Raw genomic sequence first — 26,171 nt, forward strand, 5'->3', positions numbered from 1 at the left:
GGGATTGGTGCTCAGGCTGTTGCTCTGTAAGATCTTTGTAGGTGACATGGACAGTGGGATCGAGTGCACCCTTAGCAAGTTTGTGGATGACACCAAGCTGAATGCTGCAGTTGACATCTTAGAGGGAAGAGGATGCTCTCCAGAGGGACCTGGACAGGGTTGAGAGATGGGCTTATGCTAACCTCTTAAAGGTTAACAGGGCACAGTGCAAGGTCCTGCACCTGGTTCATGGCAATCCCAAGCACAGATAACAGATTGGGCGAACAGCTTGATTTGGGGATGTCAGTCAATGAAATACTCAACTTGAGCTGACAATGCCAACTGTATGCTGGAGTCAACAGCAGCGTGGCAAACAAGTTGTGGTTCTGCAGGTCTGCTCTGCTCTCATGAGACCGCACCTGGAGCAGTGTGTCCAGCTCTGAGCCCCCAGCACAAGGACATCAGGCTGTTGGAATGGATCCAGAGGAGTGCAATGAAGATGATCAGAGGGCTAGAGCACCTTCCCTATGGAGACAGGTGGAGAGAATTGGGGCTATTCAGCCTGCAGAAGAGAAGGCTCCAGGGAGAGCTTGTTAAGAACTGCGCACTTCAAGGAGATCTTATCTTTCAACCACGAGAGGTTGAATTTCTTATTTAGCTTGCAGCAGTATTTGTAGACCATTGCCAGACTGAGTGGTCCAAAATCTCCATAGAAGTTCTCATACACAAGTTCATTGTCTACACAGAAATGATGGGTATCTGAAGCTGCAGCTCCACTCTTTGGTTTTTGGCCGAGAACTGCGAAATACAAGCGATCGGCGATCTGCACGCAAGTCTCGGGCCCGGCGGCGGAGGGCGCCTGCTGCCGCCGCTCGTCCTGCTCCTCAACCCCCACCGCCCTCGACGCTGCACTCCGAGTTCTTTTCACAGCCGGCGGCGGGCTTCGGCCCAGCTGTTCCGCTTCATGGCGGAGGCGGCCGCGCCACTACCGTGGGTGCGGCAACACGGCCCGCTTCTTCCCCGCCGCGCCGCTCCACGCGAGGCTCTGGCTGCCAGGGGAGGGACCGGCAGCGGCGGCTGACGCGTCTCCGTGGACGGATGACTTGCCTGAGAGGCTGTTAAAAGAATTTCGGTGGCTTTTGGTTGACTTTACCTCAGGCAGTTCAAACTCAGGCTGCACAACGGCAGCGAGAAGCCCCTTAAAGATCCGGTGGACGATTGGTACATGACCGTGAAGAACTGCGCACTCCAAGGAGATCTTATCTTTCAACCATTAGAGGGGGGTAAGGCCGCTTGTACGCCCCGAGGTACGGGATCCTCAAGGCCGGCCCAACTGGGAGCCTTTTGATTGGCAGCTAGTTAAGGAGTTAAGATCGGTGATGGCTACGTCAGACTTGGAAAGTCCCGCCTGCCAAGCTCTATTGGACATGATACAGATGGAGCTCATCACCCCTTTGATTGGCATAGTGTGGCCAGGGCGGTCCCATCGCCCGCCCAAATGGTGTGCTTTGAAAGTAAATGGGAGTCGTTAGGACTGGTCCTAGTATCCAGCTTTCATTGTGACTGGGACTGTGTGCTTCTTACTGACTGGTATTGCTTTGTAACCTGTTATACTGCAGATAACAATGGTGTGGCATAGTGGGAGAATTTCTAGCATTTCCAATGCAGTCTCTGGAATTAGAATTATTAGGCATTATCAGGTTTATTGTGTGCTTCTGTTTTATTAATAGATTGGATGTGAATCAAATATGATCTAATGTTGCCAATGCTGGAGTCTACAGGAATAGTCATTTGATGTATTAGTAATGCTCAGTTATGATGCTGTTAGCCTATCGATTAGCCTTTTCTTAATTGGAAAAGACAAAACCTGGAAAGAAATCTTAGGTGAAGGGGATGACCCTGTATCATAGAGTGATCACTTCCTTTCATCCCGCTAATCAGGATTGCTAAAATATGACCATGCATCACTTGAGATAAAGGTGCACGCTAAGAGAGCTGATTTTAATGGCTTATTCTGTTTTCCAAGCAGGTATTCCATTTGGGCTCTGTATCATGCACTGGCCATGTGGATATGGTGTACAATTGGAAACACCCCTCAGGCTCTGCAAGAAACAAAAGCAGGAGAGAATCTGTGATGGGAGAAAAAGGTAAAGTGCACTTTGAAGCAGGGGATGTCCTGCTGGCACTGCCTATCGCATCCACTGCAAACACATTTTTGGCACATTTGCCCTCTAATAATGATTCTGTCTGACATGCAACTTCATAAATTTGTGCGACCATTAATTAGGTATTAGTTTAAAAGGCATGGTTGCGAGCACTCTACTAGTATTTGCTGCACAAATTTTATTGATCATTCAAATCGATATATCAGAGTATGCAAAAGTTGAAGGTTTTTTTCTAATCAGTTACAGATCAACACAGAGTGGGACCCTTTAGAGATTTATTTTCAGGTTGCAGTAAAAATGTTTCTGAATTTCTGAAAACTGGATTTTCTCTTGATGGGGATCTTTGGGTTAAAATTGGTACAAAACTCCAGCAGACTTCTACTGTTGGAGACAGAATGGCTGCTAAACTGTTGTCTCTTTGGTACTAAATAATGGAAGGGCTTAATCAAATTCAACAAGGAATAATGTCTTCAAACTGTTCCTGCCTGGATTGAACCTGTGTCTCATCTCCCCTGACACAATGCAGGTGTCAACTCTAATGACCCCTGAGTCACTGGGGAATTTTTGGCTGCAGTATGCGAAGCCGACTAACTCTTCCATGGTGTGCTTGGCTCTTTTGGTGGTAGGTGATCCATTTTGTACCTGTGCTCTTGCCATACGTTATGCCTTGTTTCAACAAGACAGCCTGTGCCAGTAGTGATTTGCTGAATCGGATCAGGGTGGTGAACAACAGAGGTAGTTGTCTGCCCCTTGTTAGGTGCATGTACGAAGGGATCTGGTACAGCAAGCTCCTGTGGCAAAAGGCAATAGCGATGGGGTTGCTTATTCTCCAGCAGCCTCAGGGCCCTCGAGCAAGCAATGTTCGATGGCAGGCCCTGGCCACCGTGCGTCCCAACATATCAGTGGTGGGGTGGGTCTGGTTTCACTCCAGCTCACCTAGTGCCAGGCTGCAAGGCAGCCAGGACTACGATCCAAGGGAAAGTGAGACCTTCCCTGGACGCAACACTAAGTTCCATGTGACAATCGAGATGGAGAATGATGCCCCTATACATCTGCCCCCAGGTATGGTCCTGATTTGCGGGTCAGGATAAGTCTACCCAGTTATACCCATTTGACCTATGGGTGGTCCCTGCAGCCTGGGCAGGCTGGGAATAGCGCCTACCTCACTACGTGACATCCAGCAATTCCTCAGAGGGTTCACAACAATGGCAAAGTATAGAAAGGCTGACACCAGAATGCAGTGATCGCGTGTATTTCGATGGGAGCGTGCGCTGGGTCCTAGGTACTGTCTTTATCTGGCCCCAAATAGTTCGTAATACACACGTGACTGCACAGCTTGCTTGTTGGGCAGAAAAGAATGCGAATCACACTTCCCATGTGCTGACTGATACAGCTGAGTCACTGAGTTCCCTTGACACTGGACTGACTGAGATGAAGATGGCGGTAGACTTTCTGCTCGCTCGGACTGGTCTAGGTTGTGCTGAGATGGAACAACACCTATGGCTGAAAGGATTCTGCTGTCTTGACTTCAGTGCGAATTCATCTTCAGCCATAGACAAGATCCGACGGGAACCGAAGGACATAGCTGACTCGACGTTCCAGATAATGAAGGATAAGAACTGGGGTTTCTTTTCCAATTTACTTGGTCTTCCTAGGCAACTTGAGAATGTTCTTACTGTGGGTGTGATTGCTTTAGTAGTTATCCTGCTTGCTGTGTGTTTGATTCCTGTTATAGTTCATATTGTTCACCATGTTTTGGATCGGGCAGTTAGTCACCTTCTCACAGTTAATTTAGTTTTAAGTGCAGCACATGGAGATGGTTATCAATCACTATTCATGTGTGACTCTGAAACATCACATTAGCAAAGAAAGGGGGGAGATGTTGGAGTACTAAGTTGTCTTAGTAAGGATTTATGAGTGCATACAGTAGTTCAAGTAGATGGAGTGTTCTAGAATAGCTGAGTTAGGCCTGTAGATTAAGAGTTAGTGGGTGGGAGGTTTAGGTAGGTGTGTGTACAGGTTCTCTCACGTCCATCGGGTTTTGCGTAGCAGGTGTACGTGTCTGCGTGGGATTTAGGATGGTACATAAGGAATGTGACACAGCAATAAATTGAGAGAAGACGTCATGGCATCCATGTTTGTGTCTCTCCCCTGGACAGTCAAGGTCCTGGGATAAGTCGGGTTAATTGGCGGATACGTCAGTACACACTTCCATTTGAGATGCCATTTTGTCAGACTGCCCTTCTGTTGCTATCTATCACAGGGCAAGAAAATGTGATAATATTGGTGGGAACGTTCAAACTGCACTATTCCACCAGTATCTGCCTCTGATGTGTGCAGTATAGTAAAGTAGGAGGAATTTCTTTTGAAGCAGCCTCGATGTGTACCACAGACAGACAATCTCATCTGAGGTTCAGATTGCAAATTCTTGTTACTTTCTCATACCTACAGCTAAAAGTTAAAGTTGTGTCAGAGATAAAAGCAATTGACAGTAAGATGGCTCTCCTGCACACAAAGAGAAGAATGCAGAGGTGACTCATAATCCCTATGGAATAGGAAGTTTCTGCACAGTTCAGTGAATTCTGTCATGACATAGACAAAAATGAATAAATAAATAAATGTGTGCTATTTGGGAGTTACTTACTATCTGTTTCATTTTAATTTTGAAGAACACAGCAATTCAGTTTTAGCACAATAGCAGTTAACAACTGTATAAAAAAAAAAAAAAAAAAAAAAAAATAGAAGTTGTTTGCCTGAAAGCAAAGTCGTGACATAAAAACAAATTTCCTATATTGCATTTGGAAAGAACTCTGTACAGAATTCTGCCATGTAGGTTGCATTCACCAGATGCTATCTAGATCTTAGGGTAGCTGCTCATTGTCCAAGTCAGTATGCATCATCTCTAGCATACTTCTTGTGCTGCTTGCTGTCTCTGGAGTCTGGAATAAGGTTGTTTTCTTTTATGTAATGTGTAACAGTCCTACTGTTTACCAGTTTTGAGACTCAGCTGGTCATTGTACTCAGCATTTCCATCATCCCAATCCTTAAAGAGCCAATCTATTGCTCATTGTGCAAGACCATCAGTTATAACTATTTTGCTAATTTACTATTTTGACTAGACAATGCCAGTATCAATAATCTTTGACATAGGCAGTTAAGAATAATAGCAAGAAAATTCAGGGCCATCAAGATTTTTTTCAGGTAACACTAGATATAATGATATCTGCATTATTTTGTGTTTGTAGCTGCAATAGTTTTTTTAAAAAACAAAACAAAACAGTGAACATAATGCTTTTAAGGGTCACATTTATCTCTTTTCCCATATCCTTTTACGTTAAAACAAAAAATGGAGCATGCTCATCATCCATGTCTATTATAAAACTAATGAAAATTTTGCTTACTAGTCAAGAAGAGTAATCTCAGGATGTGTTCATTGTTTGTGGAAGGCTATGATGTGAGAGAAGAAGAGACCTGCATTTTTTAATTTAGATGGAGTGATACAGGCTGTGGTTGTAGGCTGGCTAAGAAAATCACACAACCTTACAAAATAAGTTGTTTTGTTAAAGTTCAGATATAGGCTTGTGTCAGTCCTGTTTTTATGACTTCATATACTATATTCAGTAAAAGTAAATAGACATGGAGATAGAAGGAGGAGTTTCTAATGAAAGCACACTGGCGCTCCATAAAACTCATCAACTTCAATTTTTTTTACATCAGTGTGTACAGTTTGTTGTTTTTGTTTTTTTTTTCCTGCATGGAAGAATTCAATGAACAATTCAACACCTTTGCTTCATAAACACATCCATATTAGATGTCATTTTGTCAGACTGCCCTTTGGCTGCCATCTGTCACGTGGCAACAAAATGTTACAGAACTTTGGGGGGAAGGTTCAACTTCTACTACTGTGCCACCATCATCTGCCTCTGACTGTTAATATAATTAAATAAGAGGCATTACTTTTAGAGCTGCCCTTGTACTTGCAAGTATTATGAAGGTAGGTCAGTACCAGACAAGCTTATGGGGCTTTTCTACAGTATTTCTCACAGACTCCATGCTCTGGAGATATTTTCATTAGTTGAGTGTCTGATGCCGTGTCTTTGTTGATGAGCCTTTCCCTTATCTCAGCACTGGGAGCAGATGAGAGACTGCAACAGTCATTTTGGATCCAGCTGCAGTTGCATTCTGGCTGCAACAGATGTAAGCTCCTTCCTAAAGAGCCAGTTCGTATCTTTGCCCTGTGGTTTAGAACCACTTATTTGCTTAGATATGGTGCTGATGCAGTTTGCATTTGTGTGCTTCAACTTCTCTTACTTAGAAGAAGATTTAGCAGCCATCCATATTGCTGAAAACTAATGATCTAAGTTGGAACCACACTACTTCCTGAGTTAGCATAAGTGGCATTTGCAACAGCAAGAAGTACTCCTTTTCATAAGAAACAGAGTGTTTACCACACCCGTCCTTTAATGAAGCCAGTTTGTAATTGTCACAGATTCTGATTGATGCACAGAAAGTAGATGTGTTATTTCTTTGTTTACAGCTAACGCTGGAAATAATATGATTGCATTCCCACATTGCTGTGTCTGAACTAATAAGGTCTGTCAGACCTGAGCTGATATTGCATCCAAACATCCCCTGTATATTTTTCCAACCAACCTTCATGGGCTCTACTCAGAATTCACGGTACAGATTTTTTTCTGTACATTTACATATGTATAAGTGCACTTTTAAAAAGTTTTTTGAACAGTCTTCAGTAGTGTATGTGGAACTAAATCAGTGTCAATTGAAACAAGGCACGCACCTTTAGAATTATGCAGAGGCATGAAAAATAATTACATCAGCATCATAATAGTTTTTTCCTCTCTAACACTCCCAGGTCTGTCCAGCTGGTCTGTGCAAGGAGGGAATGAGCAATATGGTCCTGGAAAGCCTTCAGAGTGAAGAACCCAGAAGCTACATACAGATTAAAGTAAAATTGATGCTCCCAAGGGCAAAAAAGGTAAAAAAAAATTATAAAGAAATATGGAATGGGCCGGCTGCGTACTGTCTGTCTTCTCTGTTTTTACTTCAGAATGTGGACATGGGAGGAATTCTCCTGCCTGAGTTCCTATCAGAGTCAATGCAAATGTGGATGTAAAAATATTTGTAACTTTTTGAGAACTGAAACTGCTGGGGATCTCATAGGAAGTAGATAACAGAAAACAGAATTCAGTTTGATATTCAACTTATTTACACTGATTTTATTAAACGACTTCTTTAAGTTTACTAGCCCTCTTGGTTAATGGTGTCAGAATCATCCTTAATGCCTGTAATGTATGTTGTGTCCACTCATGATCATAGTGAAGCAAAACTCTTACAAAGCTTCACTGTGAAGTTGAATAGATAAATTTTATGTAACAAGAATATCTATTTATTTTATTGATGTAAAAATGGTGTTTGAGATAAAAAGCAAAAATAGTAACTGAAGACTAGAACCCTTATAGTCAGGCACTGTATTGCAAACAGTACTCCTTTGAGTTGGAATGAGATGCACTTATTTATTTCCAGTGACCTTAATCACTTAATGAGTAATATTCCCTTTGATGTGTCATGACCGCAGCACTTCTAACAGCATGTGAGTGGTTAAGAATGAAATAATACTATGTAATCGCTGTTGAAAGCTTTTTCTTTTTTTTTCTTTTTTTCCCCTAATATATATATATATTTTTCTTTTGTAAAAGTGTTATGCATTATACATAAAAGTTAAAATCAAACAGTTGGAAATTTGGGCTTATTTAGACTTAGAGAGCCAGGCTTTTTTTGCCTCTCCTATTTAATAAGGTGGGGTATTTCTGATTGTTGATCATATAAGCTTTTCTGTATTTCATATTTTTCAAACAGATCATGAAAGAACATGTCTGTATACCATATTTATTATCATAACATTATAGACAAACAAGTCTTATATCTGTGTTACGGAGTCATGCTGGATCAGGGAGCACTGAGCTGATGTTCAGCATTTGAAGTGGGTCAATATATTCAAATATCTATCTATCTATCTATATATACACAAATATCTATCTATCTATATATATATATCGAATATTGCATGTTTTAAAGCAGTGTAGAGGCTGCCAAAGCAAAATCTTTATCTGATTTCTAAGTGACATAATCCCTAGACTATTCAGTTGTTTTTAAATCTTGTTATTTTTCAAAGAAATTAAAGGTAGCTCCATGGTTACTGTTTCTACCAATCTCACCAGTCAGAGAAGAAAAGATTCATAAAGAGATGATGACAGATGAAGGAGATTGTGATTGCAGGATTACATGTTATAGATATATCTGTGCTGCATCAGCTGTCTTTTGACTCCATTTTATAGAGGTGGTATTTCTCTTGCAAATGTAAGAGACACTGTATTCTCACTGAACACTTTATTTTTGTTCAGTTGTCATTTAGAGGTTTTACCAAATCCAGGTAGAAGAGTATTTTTGTTATTCTTCCCTCATTTTTTTTTTTTTTTTTTAAATACCATTTCATTTCATGTCAGTTAAAGATAAGTGGCTTTTCCTGCTTAGCTTACACACCTTTAAGAGCCTGAAAAATGTATCTGCTGCAAAATGATAACAGCCCACAGATAGCTTGTATAGCTAAGCCCACTACCTAGGTATCTTATGAGGATACCAGGCAGCTGATTTTGAGAGATCAGGAGTAAAGAGATGCCTTTATGTACAGATTTCCTCATAAAAAACGGTAGAAGAGACAGCAGATTTTTGCTTGATTTTTATGGCTTGGACTCATCCTTCTTTTTTTTTTTCTTTTTTCTTTTTTTTTTTTTTTTTCTTTTTTTCTTTTTCTTTTTTTATTTTTTTTTTTTTTTCCTTTTTGTAAATGACAAATTTCAGTCAACTTTGAGGATTACCCTGTTTTAATAATAGTTTTTAAAACTGTTAAGTGCCTCATTTTATGATTTGTATATGGTTCTGAAATATCTTCTCCTGACTTTTCATCAATTCAGCTCATTCATATACTTGGAAGTATGTGATGAGTACTGGTCTTATTTATTGCCTCAGGTTGCACCAGGAGCGTTTCAAGTTGGAGTTAGGAAATACCTCTCCAAGAGTGGTCAGGTACTGGAACAGACTGCCCAGGGTGGTAGTGGAGTCAGTGACCCTGGAGGTGTTCAAGAAGTGCTTCGATGTTGTACTGAGGGACTTGGTTTAGTGGAAGATATTGGTGATAGGGAATGATTGAACTGGGTAATATTTTCCAACTTTGATGATCTTATTATCTTATGATTATATATTCATGTGTATGTATCTTATATTAATGTAAGGCAGTGGTAGGCTAACTAGTTATGCATGTAGTGATAATTGATGTACTTTTTAAAATCCACACACATTGAGACATTTGGACTTCCCAGCATCATTTGTTTGTTTCTGTTCTCTCCAGACACCAATAATAGATACTTAGTGTATCATATCTGTAACTCTTGTATGACAAAGAAATTGACTTTAATTTTTTATTTTTTATGTAAGGTGATTCTCAGTGAAAGGTTGGTATGTTTTTTCAAGAGACTGTATTGCATTAATACATACTGTGCCATTACATTTGAAATTCTATCATCTCCTTTGTAGCACCATGTGCTGCATTAAAACTACCTAAAATAAATAATTTATTTTGTATTGAATACAATGAATTACGTAAAAAAGCTACGAGAGGACATCAAATCTGTCTTTAGTGAGCTGAATGCTGAAGCATCTCATTCAGAAGTCCTTTGAAACATCATAATGTAAGCTGACAAAATAAGACTGTGAGTTATCTTTTCTACTTATTATTGTTTATATAGCACCGTAGGGGTGTGTGACATCTGGGAGTTTATAACGCGTATCTTCAGTCTTCTGACTGTGAAACAAACGTGACAAAGAATAGTGTAGCAATACATGGGTAGGAGTAAGATGAAAATGAAAAAGGGCAGGAGACCTTACCTGAGGAGGCAACAATAGAAAAAGAGTGTGTAACAAAATGTCATCTATGCAAGGCCACACATAAAAAATAATGCAGCAAGACAACATTGAGATACCAATGTTAGTTCATCAAAATTAAGAAATGATAGAATTTACATCATTTATGGAGCATCAAGTCATCCTACTTGACTGCATATCTCCTGATATTATATGACCCATCCAGGATCCCTGACTCATGGCATGAGAGATACATGCTTGCTCTAGCAGTGACTCAGGTAGGGTGGACGTGAGTTCCACTGAAAGCCCTTTTTCTTTCCCTGTTCTCGCCTTCACGTACTGGAAGTGGTTGAGAGCCTTCAGAGAGTGCAGTGCTTAGCTTCAACTCCAGCTTACTGTGCAGCACACTTAGGTTGTTGCAGAGCATTGGAAGAAAATGAAACACCAACAAGCTACTGAGTAAATAATTGCCGAGCCTCTTAGAAAATGGTGTAAACAGGATTCTTGTGGAAAAACTAGGTTGTGCAGTTAGTGGGCATGTACTGTAAAGTGTAACACAATGACGTGTACTAAGGCTATGTGGATACCTTCATTTAACTTGTGAGAACCTTAGTTTGCAAGTGTTATGGAGACATTAGGCAGACTAAGAAAACCAAAGTTGCATATTAGAAGCTGGTATCAGTTGCTCAAACATACTAGTGAAGGTTCATCTCTAGGGCATATACTGCTTTTCAAGGATTTCATCACAGATATGATGTGTGCTTCAAAGAATTTAAGTGTGATTGTCTTTAGTATAGTACATCTGTCAGTTTTCTAGAGCAAATTTTCAGCAGAATCTGATTTTCAGAGCTCAGTGACTTTATTTCACTACAGAGGTCTCCTCAAATCTGTACTGTTTTCTGGCTTTAGTTGTTTCTGTAGTAAATTCTTTTGTGAGACTGACTTGGCTGGTGGGATTAGTTATTCCTAATCCAGTGGTCTTAATCTCCCTGTCAGGCCATTCTCCAGTAAAATAAGCTGAAAAGATATCAGCTGCACTACACTGTGAGGTACACGTTATGCTATTTGTTGTTTTCTTCCATTATCATCATATATTTCAACAGTAGTTACTCTGGTGTCCTTAATTTCATTATTTTTTTTTTAATGTTAAATTTTTGAAATCTATACAAATTCTCGATGGTTAAGATGTAGCCTAACATTATTCACAATATCATTTAATGCTTTCTATTTGCCTTAGTTTATCTGTTAAGATTTTTACAAATATGAATTAAAGTTTAAATTTAAAGTCCAGTAATTAACTGGACTTCAACTGTTGATTTTCATAAGAAGTTACTGTGCTAGGATATTTTTAAAACTGTGTAGGAAAAAAGGGAGCTTAAGAGTTTGGCTAATCAGTTTTAAGGAATTCTGGGACAATCTGCAGGTAAATTTATTGCAAAGGATTTCAGTGGTAATCTTACATTGTGAGACTGTTTGGCTCAGATGGTCTCATGTGAGTTTGCCTTCTTCAGCAAGCTAGCACAGTCTTTGCTGGCTGGTCTCACATTCTGGTGTTTAGACTTCCTCAGCACTGTGGCATCAGTGACATGTTTTGCATTGGTTTCTTCCCAGCACCTCAATTTAGTTATCCAAATACAGCAGTTTATGCATGGTTTGTTTGACCAATTATGATTTAGACATGAGTACCACACAGTGTTTCAATAAAAATTTGAAAGGAGAATATAAGAACCAGCTTTGGAATGAAGTAGACGGTTTACTCTGTATCTGAATGATGATAACTTCTTGGACGTTCTTGGGGCACTGGTTATACCTGACATAACAAAAAGTAATATGCTGTAGACACCTGCTAGTTGACATTCATACTGAAAACACCCCCTCATTTCACAAAAGCCATTGGTAAGTCATTAGGAGATGCTGAACATAGTTGAAGAGTATAAAATGATGCTCTCGTGACCCATTTGGTACAAATTCATGAAACGTTCATTTTCCCCAGCTGTCTCTCACACCTGACATTTTTTGCATAGTCTTTGTTATGTACAAGTATGAATTATGTTGAATGCAAAGTGTAAAAATTGGTGTAATGTGTTTGTCACTGTTTGATTTGAAATGGTGTAATGTGACCATGCAAAGGGCAGATTCAGTCTAGGTGCCTGGTTGGATGTGTCAAGCCTGGAAGCAGCCTACTCAAGAAAACTAGTTTGATGTGTTAGGATGCAAATTTACATTGTACAGTTCACACTCTGCATACGTGTTAATTCACAATTCAGAGTTCTCACGTCACATAACTTTCATGATCTGGAATAGTATGTATATTTAATTAATACAGCTTTGAAATTCAGTCTCCAAAAAAGAACAAAGTAATACTCTTTGCTGAAAGAATATTAATTTTATAGCAAAATAAGTGTCTAATACAAGCAGGAAACTGAAAGGCCGAATGTTCCATACAAACACAAGAAGTGACAGAGCACTAGAACAAGCTGCCTAGAGATGCTGTGAAATCCCCTTCTCTGGAGGTTGTCAGAACTCACCTGGATGCTTCTTCCTGGTGTAACCTGTAGGGACCCTGCTTTAGGGTTCACTTCCAGCTCCTACAATTTTGTGATTCTGTAATTCTATACCTTATCTTCTGATTTTCTCTCTGTAGACTATGGTGGCAATTTAGGCTAGATGTCTAGCTCCTGTATGGCTGAAGTTACTTAAATGGGATGCTGGCAGACTGCAAGTCTGACTGATGAGCCTGAGGCATGTTAGCTATAGGGTTAGGAACTGGCACTCATGGACAATGCTGTTGGAACAGTATTTAATACAATTGGGTACGTGTTTTGACCTGTAGGTTACAGTTCTATATAGTTTTCCAAAATCATATCCTGGCTTAGATTTTTGTACTTAAATGTTCAAGGAAAAAGTCTAAAGTAAAGGAACAAAAGTTAGTATTTTATTGCACTAAAAATAAAATGCTGCTGATAAATAGTTGCTCTGAACATGAAGTTCCTAACAGCTCAGAAATGATTTTTCAAATAAAAAAGACATTTCTGTTTCATTGTTCTTAGGTAAGGACAGTGACTAAGATGAGAGAACTCTAACTTACATAAATTAATAAACACCAGTGTTGTAATTACTTTAATTGAGCTATGGAGACATGTGCCATTAAGTATACAACTTCATATGTTCTCTTGATTGCACACATTCATATAATTTTCTAGGGACAATTGAAAATTGAGCTAGCATTAAGGGTTATCACAAATTCTGTTGAGCTGTAAGATAAGCATAGATATTAAACTTGTACAAGGTAATTCTCTTAGTACAGTTGTGAAAACAAGCATATAGCCTAGTTTTGTTTTGTTTTGTTAGAAGACAGCTAGCTTCTGTCTCCTTTTATTTCTTTACTTTCTAAAATGAATAGGAATATCAGTTTAGAATAGTGTCTTCCATAGTATCTGAAAAAAAATATATCTGTATACTTTAGTACTCTGTTACTTAGAACAAGAGTACTGTTAATTAGAATAAGTCATCATGAGTAAAAACAGCTGCTGTTAAATAAATGAACTTCCACTGACCATGACAGATAGGAAAATGGATGAAGTGGAGAGGGTTGTCTGTGGCTAGCAAATGGTACAGATTTCGAGCCAGCTTTAGTCAAAATAGCTCTGCTGAGATGCCTTGTGTGTTTATCACTGTTTCTCATGTACAAGGGAAGATTCCTGTTCAGAGTATCACTGTACATGTCATGATAGCTATGGATTTTAAGTAACCAGCAAGGTGCCAGGTAAGTGGTAATCTCTAAAGCAGTATTCTGCTGTGTTCCTGTATGATTTCAGTGAGTTCCTCATAAATGATTGCATATATTACCTATAAAGGAGAACTAAGTAAAAAGTCAATTTCACCTAAGTTCTGTGTTCACAAAAATTACCTTCCAGTTTCACCTGCTGATTTATGACTTCTTTAATGATTTTCAGTTTTGGAAGTTCATCTGATTTATCCCTCTACAGTTATGTGCTACAGATGCTGCTGAGGTTACTACTTTTAGTTTGGAAAGCTCTACTTTCAATGCAGTGTCTGGCATCTAGGAGGTAGCTCTCACAGATGCTACAATTGTTTTCTCCTGTAGCTCCTTTTAGCCCACTGTTGCATGTACTCCATAAATTAATTATCCCCTTTATGTGCATTGGGCATGCTCTGCTATGTCTGTTCATGCTATGGTTTCACCTGGCAGGCACCTGAACAACTGCATAGTGTGCAGTCAACAAACTGCACAGCTATTTGCTCACGCCCTCTCATGAGGCTGGGGAGAGAATCAGAAAAAGGTAAAACTCACGGGTTGAGATAAAGCCAATTTAATAGTACTGAAAAGGAAGGCCAAATAATATTTATGATTACCACAGAATCACAGAATGGCTTAGGTTAGAAGGGACCTTAAAGCCTACCCAGTTCCAGCCACCTCCCAAGGGCAGGGCTGCCTCCCCGTAGACCAGGATGTCATTGGCCCTATCCAACCTGACCTTGAGCATCTCCAGAGACAGAGCATCCACAGCTTCTCTGGGCACCCTGTTCCAGTGCCTCATTGCCCTCTGAGTGAAAAATTTCTTCCTCACACCTATATTTTCCCTCTTTACTTTAAACTAAATAAAGCTCTTCATCCTTGTCCTATCACTACTAGACAGTATAAAGAATTGCTTCTCTTCCTGCATAATAAGTACCCTTCAAGTACTGGAAAGTTTCACTGAGGTCTCCTTAGAGTCTTCTCCAGGCTGAACAAGACTAGGTGTCTCAGAAATTTTTCATAGGAAAGGTGCTTCAGCCCTTTGATAATCCTTGTGTCCCTCCTCTGGATCCACTTCAACTGTTCTGCATCTTTCTTGTGTTGGGATCCTCAGGCTTGGGTACAGTACTCCAGATAGGGCATCATGAAGGCAGAGCAGGGAGAACCAATCACCTCCCTTGTTCTATTGGCCACCCATCTCTTGATGCAGCCCAGGATACTGTTGGTAAGAGCATATTGCTGTCTCACGCCCAGCTTTTTGTTCACCAGAACCCTGAAGTCCTTCTCTGCATGGCTGAATGGCAGAATCACAAGGTTGGAAAGGACCTGAAAGATCATCTAGTCCAACCGTCCTCCCTTTACCATACCTACAGACAACCACTAAATCATATCAGAACTCCTCATCCAGATGCCTCTTGAACACTGCCAGGGATGGCAACTCCACCACCTCCCTGGGTAGGCCATTCCAGTGCCCAACCACTCTCTGAGAGCATAAGTTTTTCCTTATGTCTAATCTAAACCTCCTCTGGTACAACTTGTGGCCGTTTCCTCAGGTCCTGTTTGTTGCCTGGGAGGAGAGGCCAAGCCCCTCTTCCTCACAACCTCCCTTCAGGAAGTTGTAGAGTGCAATGAGGTTTCCCCTGAGCCTCCTCTTCTCCAGGCTGAACAATCCCAGCTCCCTCAGCTGCTACTCATCAGATTTGTGCTCCAGACCCCTCACCAGTTTTGTTGCCCTTCTCTGGGCATGTTCCAGGGTCTCAGTGTCATTCTTGTAGTGAGGGGCCCAAAACTGAACACAGTACTCGAGATGCAGCCTCAACAGCGCTGAGTACAGAGAGATTACCTCTCTGCTCCTGCTGGCCACACTAATTCTAGTGCAGGCCAGGATGTCTGCGTTGTACTGTTTTGTGTTGCACTTTTGCTTTAGTGTTGTTCTAACTGTCTGTTTTTTCTGTGAATTTTTTTAATCTCCATTTTTTGTATATATTATGATTGATCTCATCAGAGCTATCTAAGGTGTGTTTCTATATAGATGCTTAAGTGTTACTATCTACCTTCTAGTTGCACTTCTTGATTTTTGTTTGCCATATGGAATATAGCTTTTGAGATTCTGTTTTATTCTCATGAGAAAAGAAGTTCACATTCCACATAGAAAGATTTCTTTGGGAAAAAAAATGATCTACCATTGGTTATAAGAGAGGTTGTGAAGATGTCTAGTGAAACTATGAACATCCACGTATTTGGAAGAGAAAAAGTAAATCTGATTTATTCTGCCATGAATGGAGGAAACATACTGTTCAGTGTTTACTGAATGATTGTGTTGTGTGCTAAGTGTTTATGTATGGGGTAGGATAAACTATCCTAAATCAGCAATTCAGGTGATAGAGTGGTGGACACTAAGCAAAAATGGGAATAAACACAGCCCTTTCCTTCTTTTCTGTAATTCATAGTTGGATTTCAGGGAAATTGATGGGTAAGAAATCATGAGGTAAAGTAGAAAGAGTCGTGAAAAGAGGCTTCAGTAGAAAATTGACCATGGCAGCTCCTCTCATGGTTAGGTAAGTCAGGTGGAGTGACAAGGGCAAATTGTATGATTTCATGTATGGATTTTTTTAATATTATTTATTTATTTATTTTGTTTATACATTTCTATAACACTTCAGGAGGAAAAATAATTGCTTTGGCTAAAAACAGTTGTGTCATATGATTATTGTAGAGCAACCTCTATATTGCCATTTCACTGCTTTATATTGAGTTCTTGGATTGGCATGAATTTGAACTTGAGATACAGCTGTTTATACTATTGCGGTTGCTGCAGTGATGGGTTCTGTTTTAAAAGCAATAATTGAGATAAAGAGGCAAACTGTGTCTCTTCAACCTAGGAAGCAGTCAACTCGGGAGATGACAGAGGTCACTTGTACACCCTGGCTGGAACTGAGAGGACAGGTTCAAAGCAAAGACTTAGTTCTTACAGTGTTAAGGTATGCATTGCTATGGGCTCAAACAGTTGGTGCTAGATTAGGATGCAAACAGCCAAACCTGTAGAAGAGAAATTCTTTGAAAGATTTTGAACAAGAAGTTCTTTTTTATTCAAAGATTCCATGTCTAGATCAGAAAGACCCTCATACTCAAGCAGCTGAGCCCTGTTCATAAGGTTCACATCTTCCCTTGATACTCATCTGACTTCAGCAGAATAGAATCTGGGTGTTGTAAAACAAGAACTATTTTCCTCCATACTTTCAGTTTAAAAGTATTGTTCTCATGCACCAGTAGCAGTTAAGCTGTGTTCTGCTTGTTATCTGTGTGGCTGTTGGAAGTAGTCTTCAGCTGATTCCCAGGCTAGATTAAACTGCAAAGCTGATAAAGTTGATTTTTGCTTCATGGCAGGACAGCAGTGCGGAAGAAATTTTCTATCACAACACTGGTACATAACACTACATGCTCATAGACCATATAGTCATTAATTAAGAAATGAAACATTATATTGACTTTTTACCTACACTGGGCTGTTATTTTGAATCTTTCTTCATTTACTTTTCTGTGTACACAGGCCCTAGCATTACTGTCTGTACCACTGAAAAGCTATCATGCTGTTATTTACCATAATTAAGCTGATATCAAATCTGTATCATTCTAATCTATCTGACACCAGCATCAAACTCTTGTGTCTCAGCTCAGTCAGAAGCAGTGTTTTCAAGCTGTGGAGGAAATGACTCACTGGAACTTTGATTTTGTCATGGAGTTGTCTAGATCAATCTGTGCCCATGACAGGGATCAGCAGGCCCATAGGCCCACCGGCCCAAAAATAGGAAGAAAAAAGGGGAAGGGTAGGGAGATGGGAGCTGGGCCCAAAAACAGAACAGCGGCAATGATCTAAGGAGGAAACTTAATTTTACTAAATATGATATCAGGATACAAGATAACAAAATGTAATACAATTGGAACTGAGGCTAATAAATCAAATAGAATGAAAGTGTCCAGAACCAAAAACCTTACTTTGAACTGAAGGCACACGGCTGGGGAGCACACCCACACACTGCCAGGCAGATAGCAAGAGAGAGAGAGAGAGATCCAGTGACTTCCTCCCATGACATATCTTCCTCTCTGAATGTGAAGTCCTATGGGATATGCAGTTCTTCTTCTCTTAGCTACAATATATGGTTTAGTGGTTTGCTGTACCTATGGTAATGGGAGGATGGTTGAACTAGATGATCTTGTAGGTCCTTTCCAACCTTGTGGTTCTGTGATTCCATGATTCTATGATTATCTTCTGAGAACCAGGTATCCATCAAGTTATCAGTCCGTGGAACTGGTCTTTAAGTTTTTAATTCCCTGTGCTTTACATGATGTCACAATGTGTAATACCAGTAACAAACATGGAACTGGTCATTAAGTCTTTAATTTCCTGTGCTTTACATGATGTCACAATGTGTAATACCAATAACAAAATCATAAAACCATGACAGATTTTTACTGATTTGATGAGAAGCATGGACATGATGGAATTGAAGATGATTCAAGAAGAATGAATGAGAGATATCTTTCAAATTTCTACATTATGAAATAATAGATTAATTATTAGTGTTCATCACTCATTGCAGTCTAGAGACATTATTAATGAGCCCGAGACTTACTGCATGCATCTCTCATCACTGTCTATCTAAATGGACATAAAAGATGGCAATACCAAGCATTATGTAATTTCCAAATGAAAGAAATCCAGTCTCATGTGGCTGCATGATTGTTTTAGAACCAGAGAGTGTCTGATCACTACTAAGCACATAGTATCTCACTGATGCTTATTGCCAATAGAACTCCTCTAACTAATTATCCAGTAAGAAGCTGATAGAACACTGGTAATTCTTGACACTGCTGGAGTGTTTGTAGGTAGTTGTGTAGAAATTCACATTTTATGGCTGATTGTTCTTCTGACAGGAGATTCAGGGCAGGAATATGATATGAAACAGCTTGGAAATGTCTCTGTTTCCATGGGAGAAAGGAGGAACTAAGTGCCAGATAGAAACTGAGTGCAAGCAGTGACCTTTGCCAACTATTTGCCTACCCAGGGCTCTGGCTGCATGTCCTCAAAGCCAGCACTGATATTACCATAGATCATGTTCTTGGGAAAGAGTGGTGTGAGACAGACCTGGGAGATAACCCACTTGTGCGTTCCAGCCTCTCTCACTTTTGTGCATATCTGCTAATGCAGAGCAGCTGGCCATGGTCTCTCCCTTACAGTACAGTCTACATTTCCAGGGAGAACTGTATGTACAAAATAGTCCATATTGAGTATCAGTGTTATTAATAGGGAGGCTGGAAGCTTTCTGGATGCAACAGTCTGTCAGAAAGAGCATTCTTGTCAAATGCCAAATCTGCTGCCGTGAGCTGTCAATAATAAAATATCAGAAGAAGCCAAATTCTCCATTAATATCAACTTCTTTGACTTCTATGATGCATTATAGCAGAAGTGTCTGAAAAAAAAGTCTAAAATTGACAGTTTCCCACCATCATAACGGAATGCTTCTGTGAGTTCATTCTGAATTTAGAAAGTACTTTGTTTTTCATCTATAATAGTTGCTACTTTTCTGTTCTTCCAGTTGAGAAAGAAGGGGAAAAACTACAACAGAAAAACAGAGGAAATTCAAGAGGGCAAGAGAGAGATTAGAGATTTTGCAAAGAGATGGTACAAACACATGTGTGCCAACCTGAGTGTCTGTTTGATTTGCTTATCTGCAGTAGCTAACAGCAGTAGCCGTTGGGTTTTATTAATTCAATGCAGTGACTAGATGTGATGCTGACATAAGCATCAAGATCCTTTGCAGTGGAGATATACTTTGTGTTACATTCTAATGTAAACTGAAGAGAGGAATGGAGAGAGGGAGAGAGGTAAAGATGAAAAAAAGGGAGTCACCATCTTTCTATCTGGTGATGTCATGGTAGTCAGGGTTGTTCCTCTGGTGGTGAGCATGCATCCAACATGGCAGTTCTTTGCATTTATGCATTTACACTCTCCTTGCAAGGAGTTCAGTCACTAGTTGTAAATGAGTCCAGGTTCTCAACTCAGGTGGTTGCCTGGCCTCCTCTAATGGTAGGATCAAAGAATAGCCTTAACCTCTAGCAAGTGCAGTTTAACATCAGAGTCATTCTGAAGGGGATAAGTGGATCAGAGGTTTCAGAGGCCTGGGAGCACGGTGCTCCACCCAAATGACTGCTAGTTCACCCACTTTGATGTATGGGTTAGTTTGACAAATGTCTCCCTCCCCCACTTAGTTTGCATGTTGTAATGCAGTATCACCAGATAAGAGAAGTGGTCAGGACAAGCTTGGTCTTGCCTTCACAAGGCCCCTTATCTTTAAGTGTGAAACCTCCTTTTCAGTCATCTGTTGTGACATTAACCTTTTGCTTCTCAGTTTCTTACATACAAAGAAATGTATGTTTACTTTCTGTTGTACCATAAATACCTTCAAATTTGCAAACCTATTCTGTCAGTGTGAAGGGCTGAAAATGAAATGGTTGAAGCCATGACTGGCTCCACTCTCTTTTGCAGATATTCTTCTGTGAAAAGACAGTTGAAAGATCCTTGTAATGAAAACAGCACTGTAAGAAATAACAGGGCTTATTTAATTACCTGGAATTGCTTTGTCCTGGCTTGCAAGGCTAGGATTGTGACAATAGGGAAAAAAAGGTGAAAGGAGAGACCATGTGAGTACAGAATTAGTTGAAAGTAACCATTTTGTGGAGGGGGTGCAAATGGTTAAGCAAAAAAATCCAAACCACCAGGGGCTGAAGGTCATCTTATTCATACCGGAATTGTGATAAAAAAGATTGTAAAATGACCAGAATTTTCCTACCTGATTCTATATCTTTTGAATAATGATGTATGTTTTTCAAAATCTGTTTATGTGATGTATCTCATAATACGTTCATTGCTAGAGTCAACAATTTTAATACCATTGGTTTTAAGAGAGCCACAGTTAAAACTTAAGCCTGCTGTATATATTGTGCTTTTAATCCTTCCTCAGAGGATTAGAACTGAAGCAAATATTCTTCCACATATTTATTTCAGTATTTTAAGTTGTACTCCCTGAGAATTCCTATTTTTCAGGGTGATGTATATTGAAATAGATTCTTTTTCTGTAGCTGCAGTGCCAGAGAATAGAGTACGTTGCTATTATTGGCTATTCAGGCACTGTAGATCTGCTGAAAATGCAACAGATGGCCAAGTCTGGTTTTTTTTTTTAACTCCTGTATGTAATCTCAAATATGATATGAACCATCCTTTTAAGGTTGTTTTGCTTTTTTTTTTTTTTTTTTTTTTTTTTTTTTACTTGATGAGTTGGGAATCTATTTTGGTGATTGAATCCTGTCTCAGTATAGCTTTCTGTTCTGAATTTCCAGAGAGACTTGTGAACTTTAAAAAAAGATACTGGGAATCTCATTGAGAAACTCTTGCTTTCTAATTTCTGACATAAATGTCTGCACATGGTATTTCTGAAAAGAATTTAATAAGTAGTGCCTAAGGAACAGATAAAAAAAGAGTTCATATAACTTCTGTTGAACCATAATGTTCACTTCTTAAACTTATTTTAAGGATTCAAATAATGAGCAAGATGAGGCACGTCTAACTAAAAGGCTCAGTTTGCTGGAAGTAATGGGTCTTTGTGTTTCAGGCTTGTTTACTTTGTGATGGAACTAGATTTACTACAGTCTTCATCCGAGCATTAGGTCATATAGAGATTTCAATGAAGTGCTGATTGATAGTGTTTAGGAACTGTATTTCAGACATGCATGTCTTCTGCAGACTTATGTGTGCTAATCACTACTGCATACAGTCCTATTCAAAAGTGAGCAATGAAGATAAGGATACTGAGCAAAGGAAGGCAACTGTCAATAAGGTGAGGTCACAGTCCGGACATGCAGAGTATCTTTTGAAAGACAACTGCTGGTTAAAAACCGCAGTGCAATTCACAAGTTTCTTTGGTCAGTCTAAATGTTGTTTGAACAATGTAACCTGTTATTTTATTCACCCTACGCAAGCATGATTAAAAATATTTTTCCTTATTCTGGCCAAAAAGGGGATTGTTTATGCTGATGCTTTTTTAGAGTTACTGCTTCACTGGAGTGAGGATGGCAGTCCCATGCCTAGCTAATGAGAAATCCAGTCATTCACTCATAAATTAAGTTTCAGATCTTGCTATGTGGAAGAAGATCAAAGCCACCCAATCCTGCAGGCTGCAGGCAGTGTGACAGAGTCTTCAGATCTGATGCTACAGTTATTGTTTGATACTGAAAACTGGACTAATCTTTGCTAAAAAAGAAGATGAAGAAGAGGAAAAAGAAGAAGAGGAAGAAGAGGAGGAGGAGGAAGAGGAAGAAGAGGAAGAAGAGGAGGAGGTAGAGGAGGAAGAGGAGGAGGGAGAGGAAGAGGAGGAGGAAGAAGAGAAAGAACATATATGATTACTGAAATCATCAGAAAGGAAGAACTCTGTCATTCAGGGTTCTTATCAGTTATAAGCACCTAATGGGTGGGAGTCAAGAAGGTGGGGCCAGGCTCTTTTTAGTGGTGCCCAGCAACAGAACAAGGGGTAATGGGCACAGACTGGAACATATGAAATTCCATATAAACATGAGGAAAAACCTTTTTACTTGGAGGGCGCCAGAGCCCTTGGACAGGCTGCCCAGAGTGGTTGTGGGGTCTCCTCTGAATGAGAGGAGAGCATCCACCTAGATGCTCTTCTGTGCAACGTGCTGTAGGAAACTGCTTTAGCAGGAGGTTGGATCTGATGCTTTCCAGAGGTCCCTTCCAACCCTTGCAATTCTGTGATTCTGTGAATATCAAGATAATCTTTTGTCTATACGAATTTAGTGAAAGGCTCAACACTTGTATTTTCATATTTTTCTAAATTAGTGAAGATCAGCAGGACATGCTGATATTTTGCAAATGATAGTACATGGAAAACTGACCCCTCCAAAAAGAGGAAGAAACTGGGATACTGCATTTAGTCAAGCTGTCCGAACTGTGCGGACACGTAAATCTAAAATGTTAAGTTAACTGAAATAACAGACATTAAGTGCTGCTTTCACAAATGAAGCTCCAGTCTTGAACTGGATTTTGCAGCTTCATCTGGTATTGGGAAGCACCAGTCTTCCCAATGAAAATGCCATGGTTGTCACATTTATTGGTAGCCCTTGTAAAGTTCACTGATACCAGGATATTTTTAAAGAAGCATACAAATCTCCGCAAAGATGCCTCTTTGAAAGGCAAATTGAAAGAACTGAACAGCTTCTCTGTTGTTGCTTGGAGATAGGTGAAGGACTTCAATGAAATCTTTCAAAATATTCCTCTCCCTCTTGCTTTCTCCAATAGCTCCTGCCTCTGGGGAGAAGCATTTGTGATTAACTAGGACAGATAAGTAATCCATCTCTAAGCAAACCTTTTCTAGATAGTTTGTTCCTGCCTAAAATTTGCTTTAATAAACTGCTGGTCTGTTTCCAATTTGTATATACTAACATAGTTTCCCTTGAAATTATATCAAGAATTTTTTATAAATGAAACATTCAAAAGCCACAGAGCAATGAATTACAATGATTGGGGTTACCTGTGAAACACCAGCAAATTTAGCAGGGGAAGAACATCTGCTAGGTTTAGTGAGATCATGTTTCTCACAAAATGATCAAGTGGTAGTGGCTAATGCAAGTATATTCTCTCTGTCTCTGCCAGCAGAATTGATTTTGGAGGAATGTCCCTGCATTCATCCTTGTTCCAGGACAGCAACGGCTATAGAACAGAACAGCTAGGTCCCAGTTCTCAGCTTTATAAACTGGCATATCTTGTAGTCTTAATTACAATGAATGTGGGCTTTCATCCACTGATGATTTGGCTTAGCATTGCTTAATCATATCTCCACTAGAAAGGGCAACAGAAACAGCATTCTTCTTTGAGCTAGCTCAGAGATATTTTACAAACCAGCAAGAGAGCTCTGATAAGCACAAAAGTTTCTGTATCCACTGTAGGTATTTTGTGTATAAAAATTCAGTTTATTATGAGGAAAAAAATAATAAAAATCCACCAGCCAAATTTTGTCTTCAGCAGAAGTCCACAAAGCTCCAATGTAAAAAGACTCTGGTGTCACGAGCATTACTGCTGTGACCATGTCTATATAGTTACATATAGTCTATATAGCTATGTCTGTATAGGTAGATGGGCTCTTCAGGACAAATTTTGTTCTAAGAAATACCATTTATATCCAGCTTATTGTGAGTTACATAGTATACAGTACTGTTAGTTGATGTAAATGTAAATGTAAATGTTTGCATGGCTGCACAGTGAATAAAGCTGTTTATAATCATACCACTGTGGCCAGTGGGCTTTTTGGACATTTCTAAATGCAGCATACTTCCATGTAGCAGTGGATCAAGGTTCTAGCAGAGGTCCAGAAGTACAGTCATCATGCCTCTGAAGGCATCTCACTGCAGTTTTCAGTAGAGTCAATTACTTAGAGGAAACTGCTGAGCTGAGATGACAGTGCTGTTTTTAATTTTGGAACTAGCTTATTTGGCACAGATTTAAGTATCTCTACACAGGCTACATTATGCTTTTTAGCCATTCTCCAAAAGACCCAGACTTCATGAGCTGAAGCTCTAACACTTTCTTGCATCTAAATCTACCACCTTTATTCAAGAGAAATGTTTGGAGAACTGATGCACTCGTCTAGCAGCTGGTAGCCCAGGTATTGGGAGGCCTGACAAGCTCTCTAAACAAAGAATGTTCTTGATTACTAAAAGCCTATGTTTCAGTAGCAGTGGCAAAGAGAACTGTGTAAGTAGCTTGCAGAAGTGATACAATTTCTTAAGATTTTTTCTTTTCTTCTTTCTGAAGAAGTTAAATGAACGTTATTATACTTTTATGAAAATGTGCTACATTAGTATTCCTTATTTCTTTTTAGGGAAAGAAAATGCTATATATTCCTTTTATGTTTGTACAGTATAATGGCACAGAGCCCACACAGTAGGTAATTTAAATGAACAGCATGCATTCAAATTATGCTGAAAGGGCTATTATATTTCAAGCAGGGAACGCTTTTATTATAGTCACATTCGTGACATCCTACAGGATGCATACATTTTTTTTTCTTATTTCTTCATCTTAGACCAACATGCAACCAGCTGTGATAAATGGGCATTTCTGAGATGCCCATGAATGATGTATGAATACAGGTACATCACCTTTTTGTTACTGACATATTTTGTACAGAGGAAAAAATGTATTTTGTACTTGGGAACAGTAGCATGAACTGCATGCGGGAAGCCTCCTCATATACTCAGTAATCCACAGTTCTATTCAGAGCAGCTGACAGCTACTAATGACATTATCCAGCCCAGTAATCAGGGATTTCTTTTACCAGGGCTTCCCAAAAGTATTATCACAGCAGTGAAGGGAGGCAGCAGCTCTGTATTTTCTGTTTGCATTTGACCTTTTATCAAGTGTTGGACATTGATGATGCAGCCTTGACTGTTCTCATCTTGTTTAGGAATGAATCTGACTATTTTTCCTGGAGTCTTACTAGGACAATAGCTAATGGTAGCCCTACCTTCATGTTTAGTGTATGTTTGCAACTCATTAGTTTTCTCCTTTCTCACCCTCACTGCCTCTCAAACCCAAGGCTATAGAAGCTGTACTTCATTATTCATGCTTTTCCAACAGTAGAATACTGAACATTGCTTAAGATCACCCAAATTAATAAGCTAAAATACCGGGATTTCTTCAGTGACCAAATAATGATTTTGCAAACTCTCAGAATCCAGCGAAAATGTCTGAAATTTATGTTTGTGAATGACAGAAGTATTCTGAAATACCCTGGTCCTTAAGACCAGAGCTGCAGTATCATAACAAATAACAAACAGGAGCTGTGCTAGTGTGCAGAAAGCTCTGCTAAGACTCAGCAGTGTCTACTCTACTCTAGAGTCACGCTGGACTAGATGACCTTGGACAAACAAGTTCACCTCTCTGGGCTTCAGCTCTGCTTGTAGGAGGGCAGAGATGTGTGTTTGGATTATGATCTGAGAGGTATTTGGGAAAAATGTAATTATCAATCTTGAAATATTATTCAGAAGGGTAAATAACTTCCTCCAAATGAATATATAAGAATGATAAATTTCTGCCAAGACATTTTGCTTACACCTCACTATCCCTTGGAAGTTTGTTCGTCATACTTTGGCTAACACTGTGAAATGGCTTTGAATTTCATCATGTCCTGTGAAAAACCTGCACTTTGCAATCTCTAAGATCATTAATAACAAATAAAGAATAAAAAACTTTGTTTTTTTTT

At 39.5% G+C, this 26,171-nt stretch overlaps 1 long non-coding RNA gene across 1 annotated transcript in view; it reads left to right on the forward strand.

Annotated features, from left to right (window-relative positions):
* Positions 1–916: 916 nt before the first annotated feature.
* The window catches only part of LOC140263739 (uncharacterized), a 30,441-nt gene continuing 5,186 nt past the window's right edge, over positions 917–26,171 (forward strand). Inside the window, exons 1-3 of the long non-coding RNA XR_011905948.1 lie at positions 917–1,262; positions 2,009–2,126; positions 7,018–7,140. This is a non-coding gene — a long non-coding RNA (uncharacterized lncRNA). The remainder of the gene's footprint in view (positions 1,263–2,008; positions 2,127–7,017; positions 7,141–26,171) is intronic.

Source organism: Excalfactoria chinensis, chromosome Z (genome assembly GCF_039878825.1).
Source record: "Excalfactoria chinensis isolate bCotChi1 chromosome Z, bCotChi1.hap2, whole genome shotgun sequence".
Classification (NCBI taxonomy): domain Eukaryota; kingdom Metazoa; phylum Chordata; class Aves; order Galliformes; family Phasianidae; genus Excalfactoria; species Excalfactoria chinensis.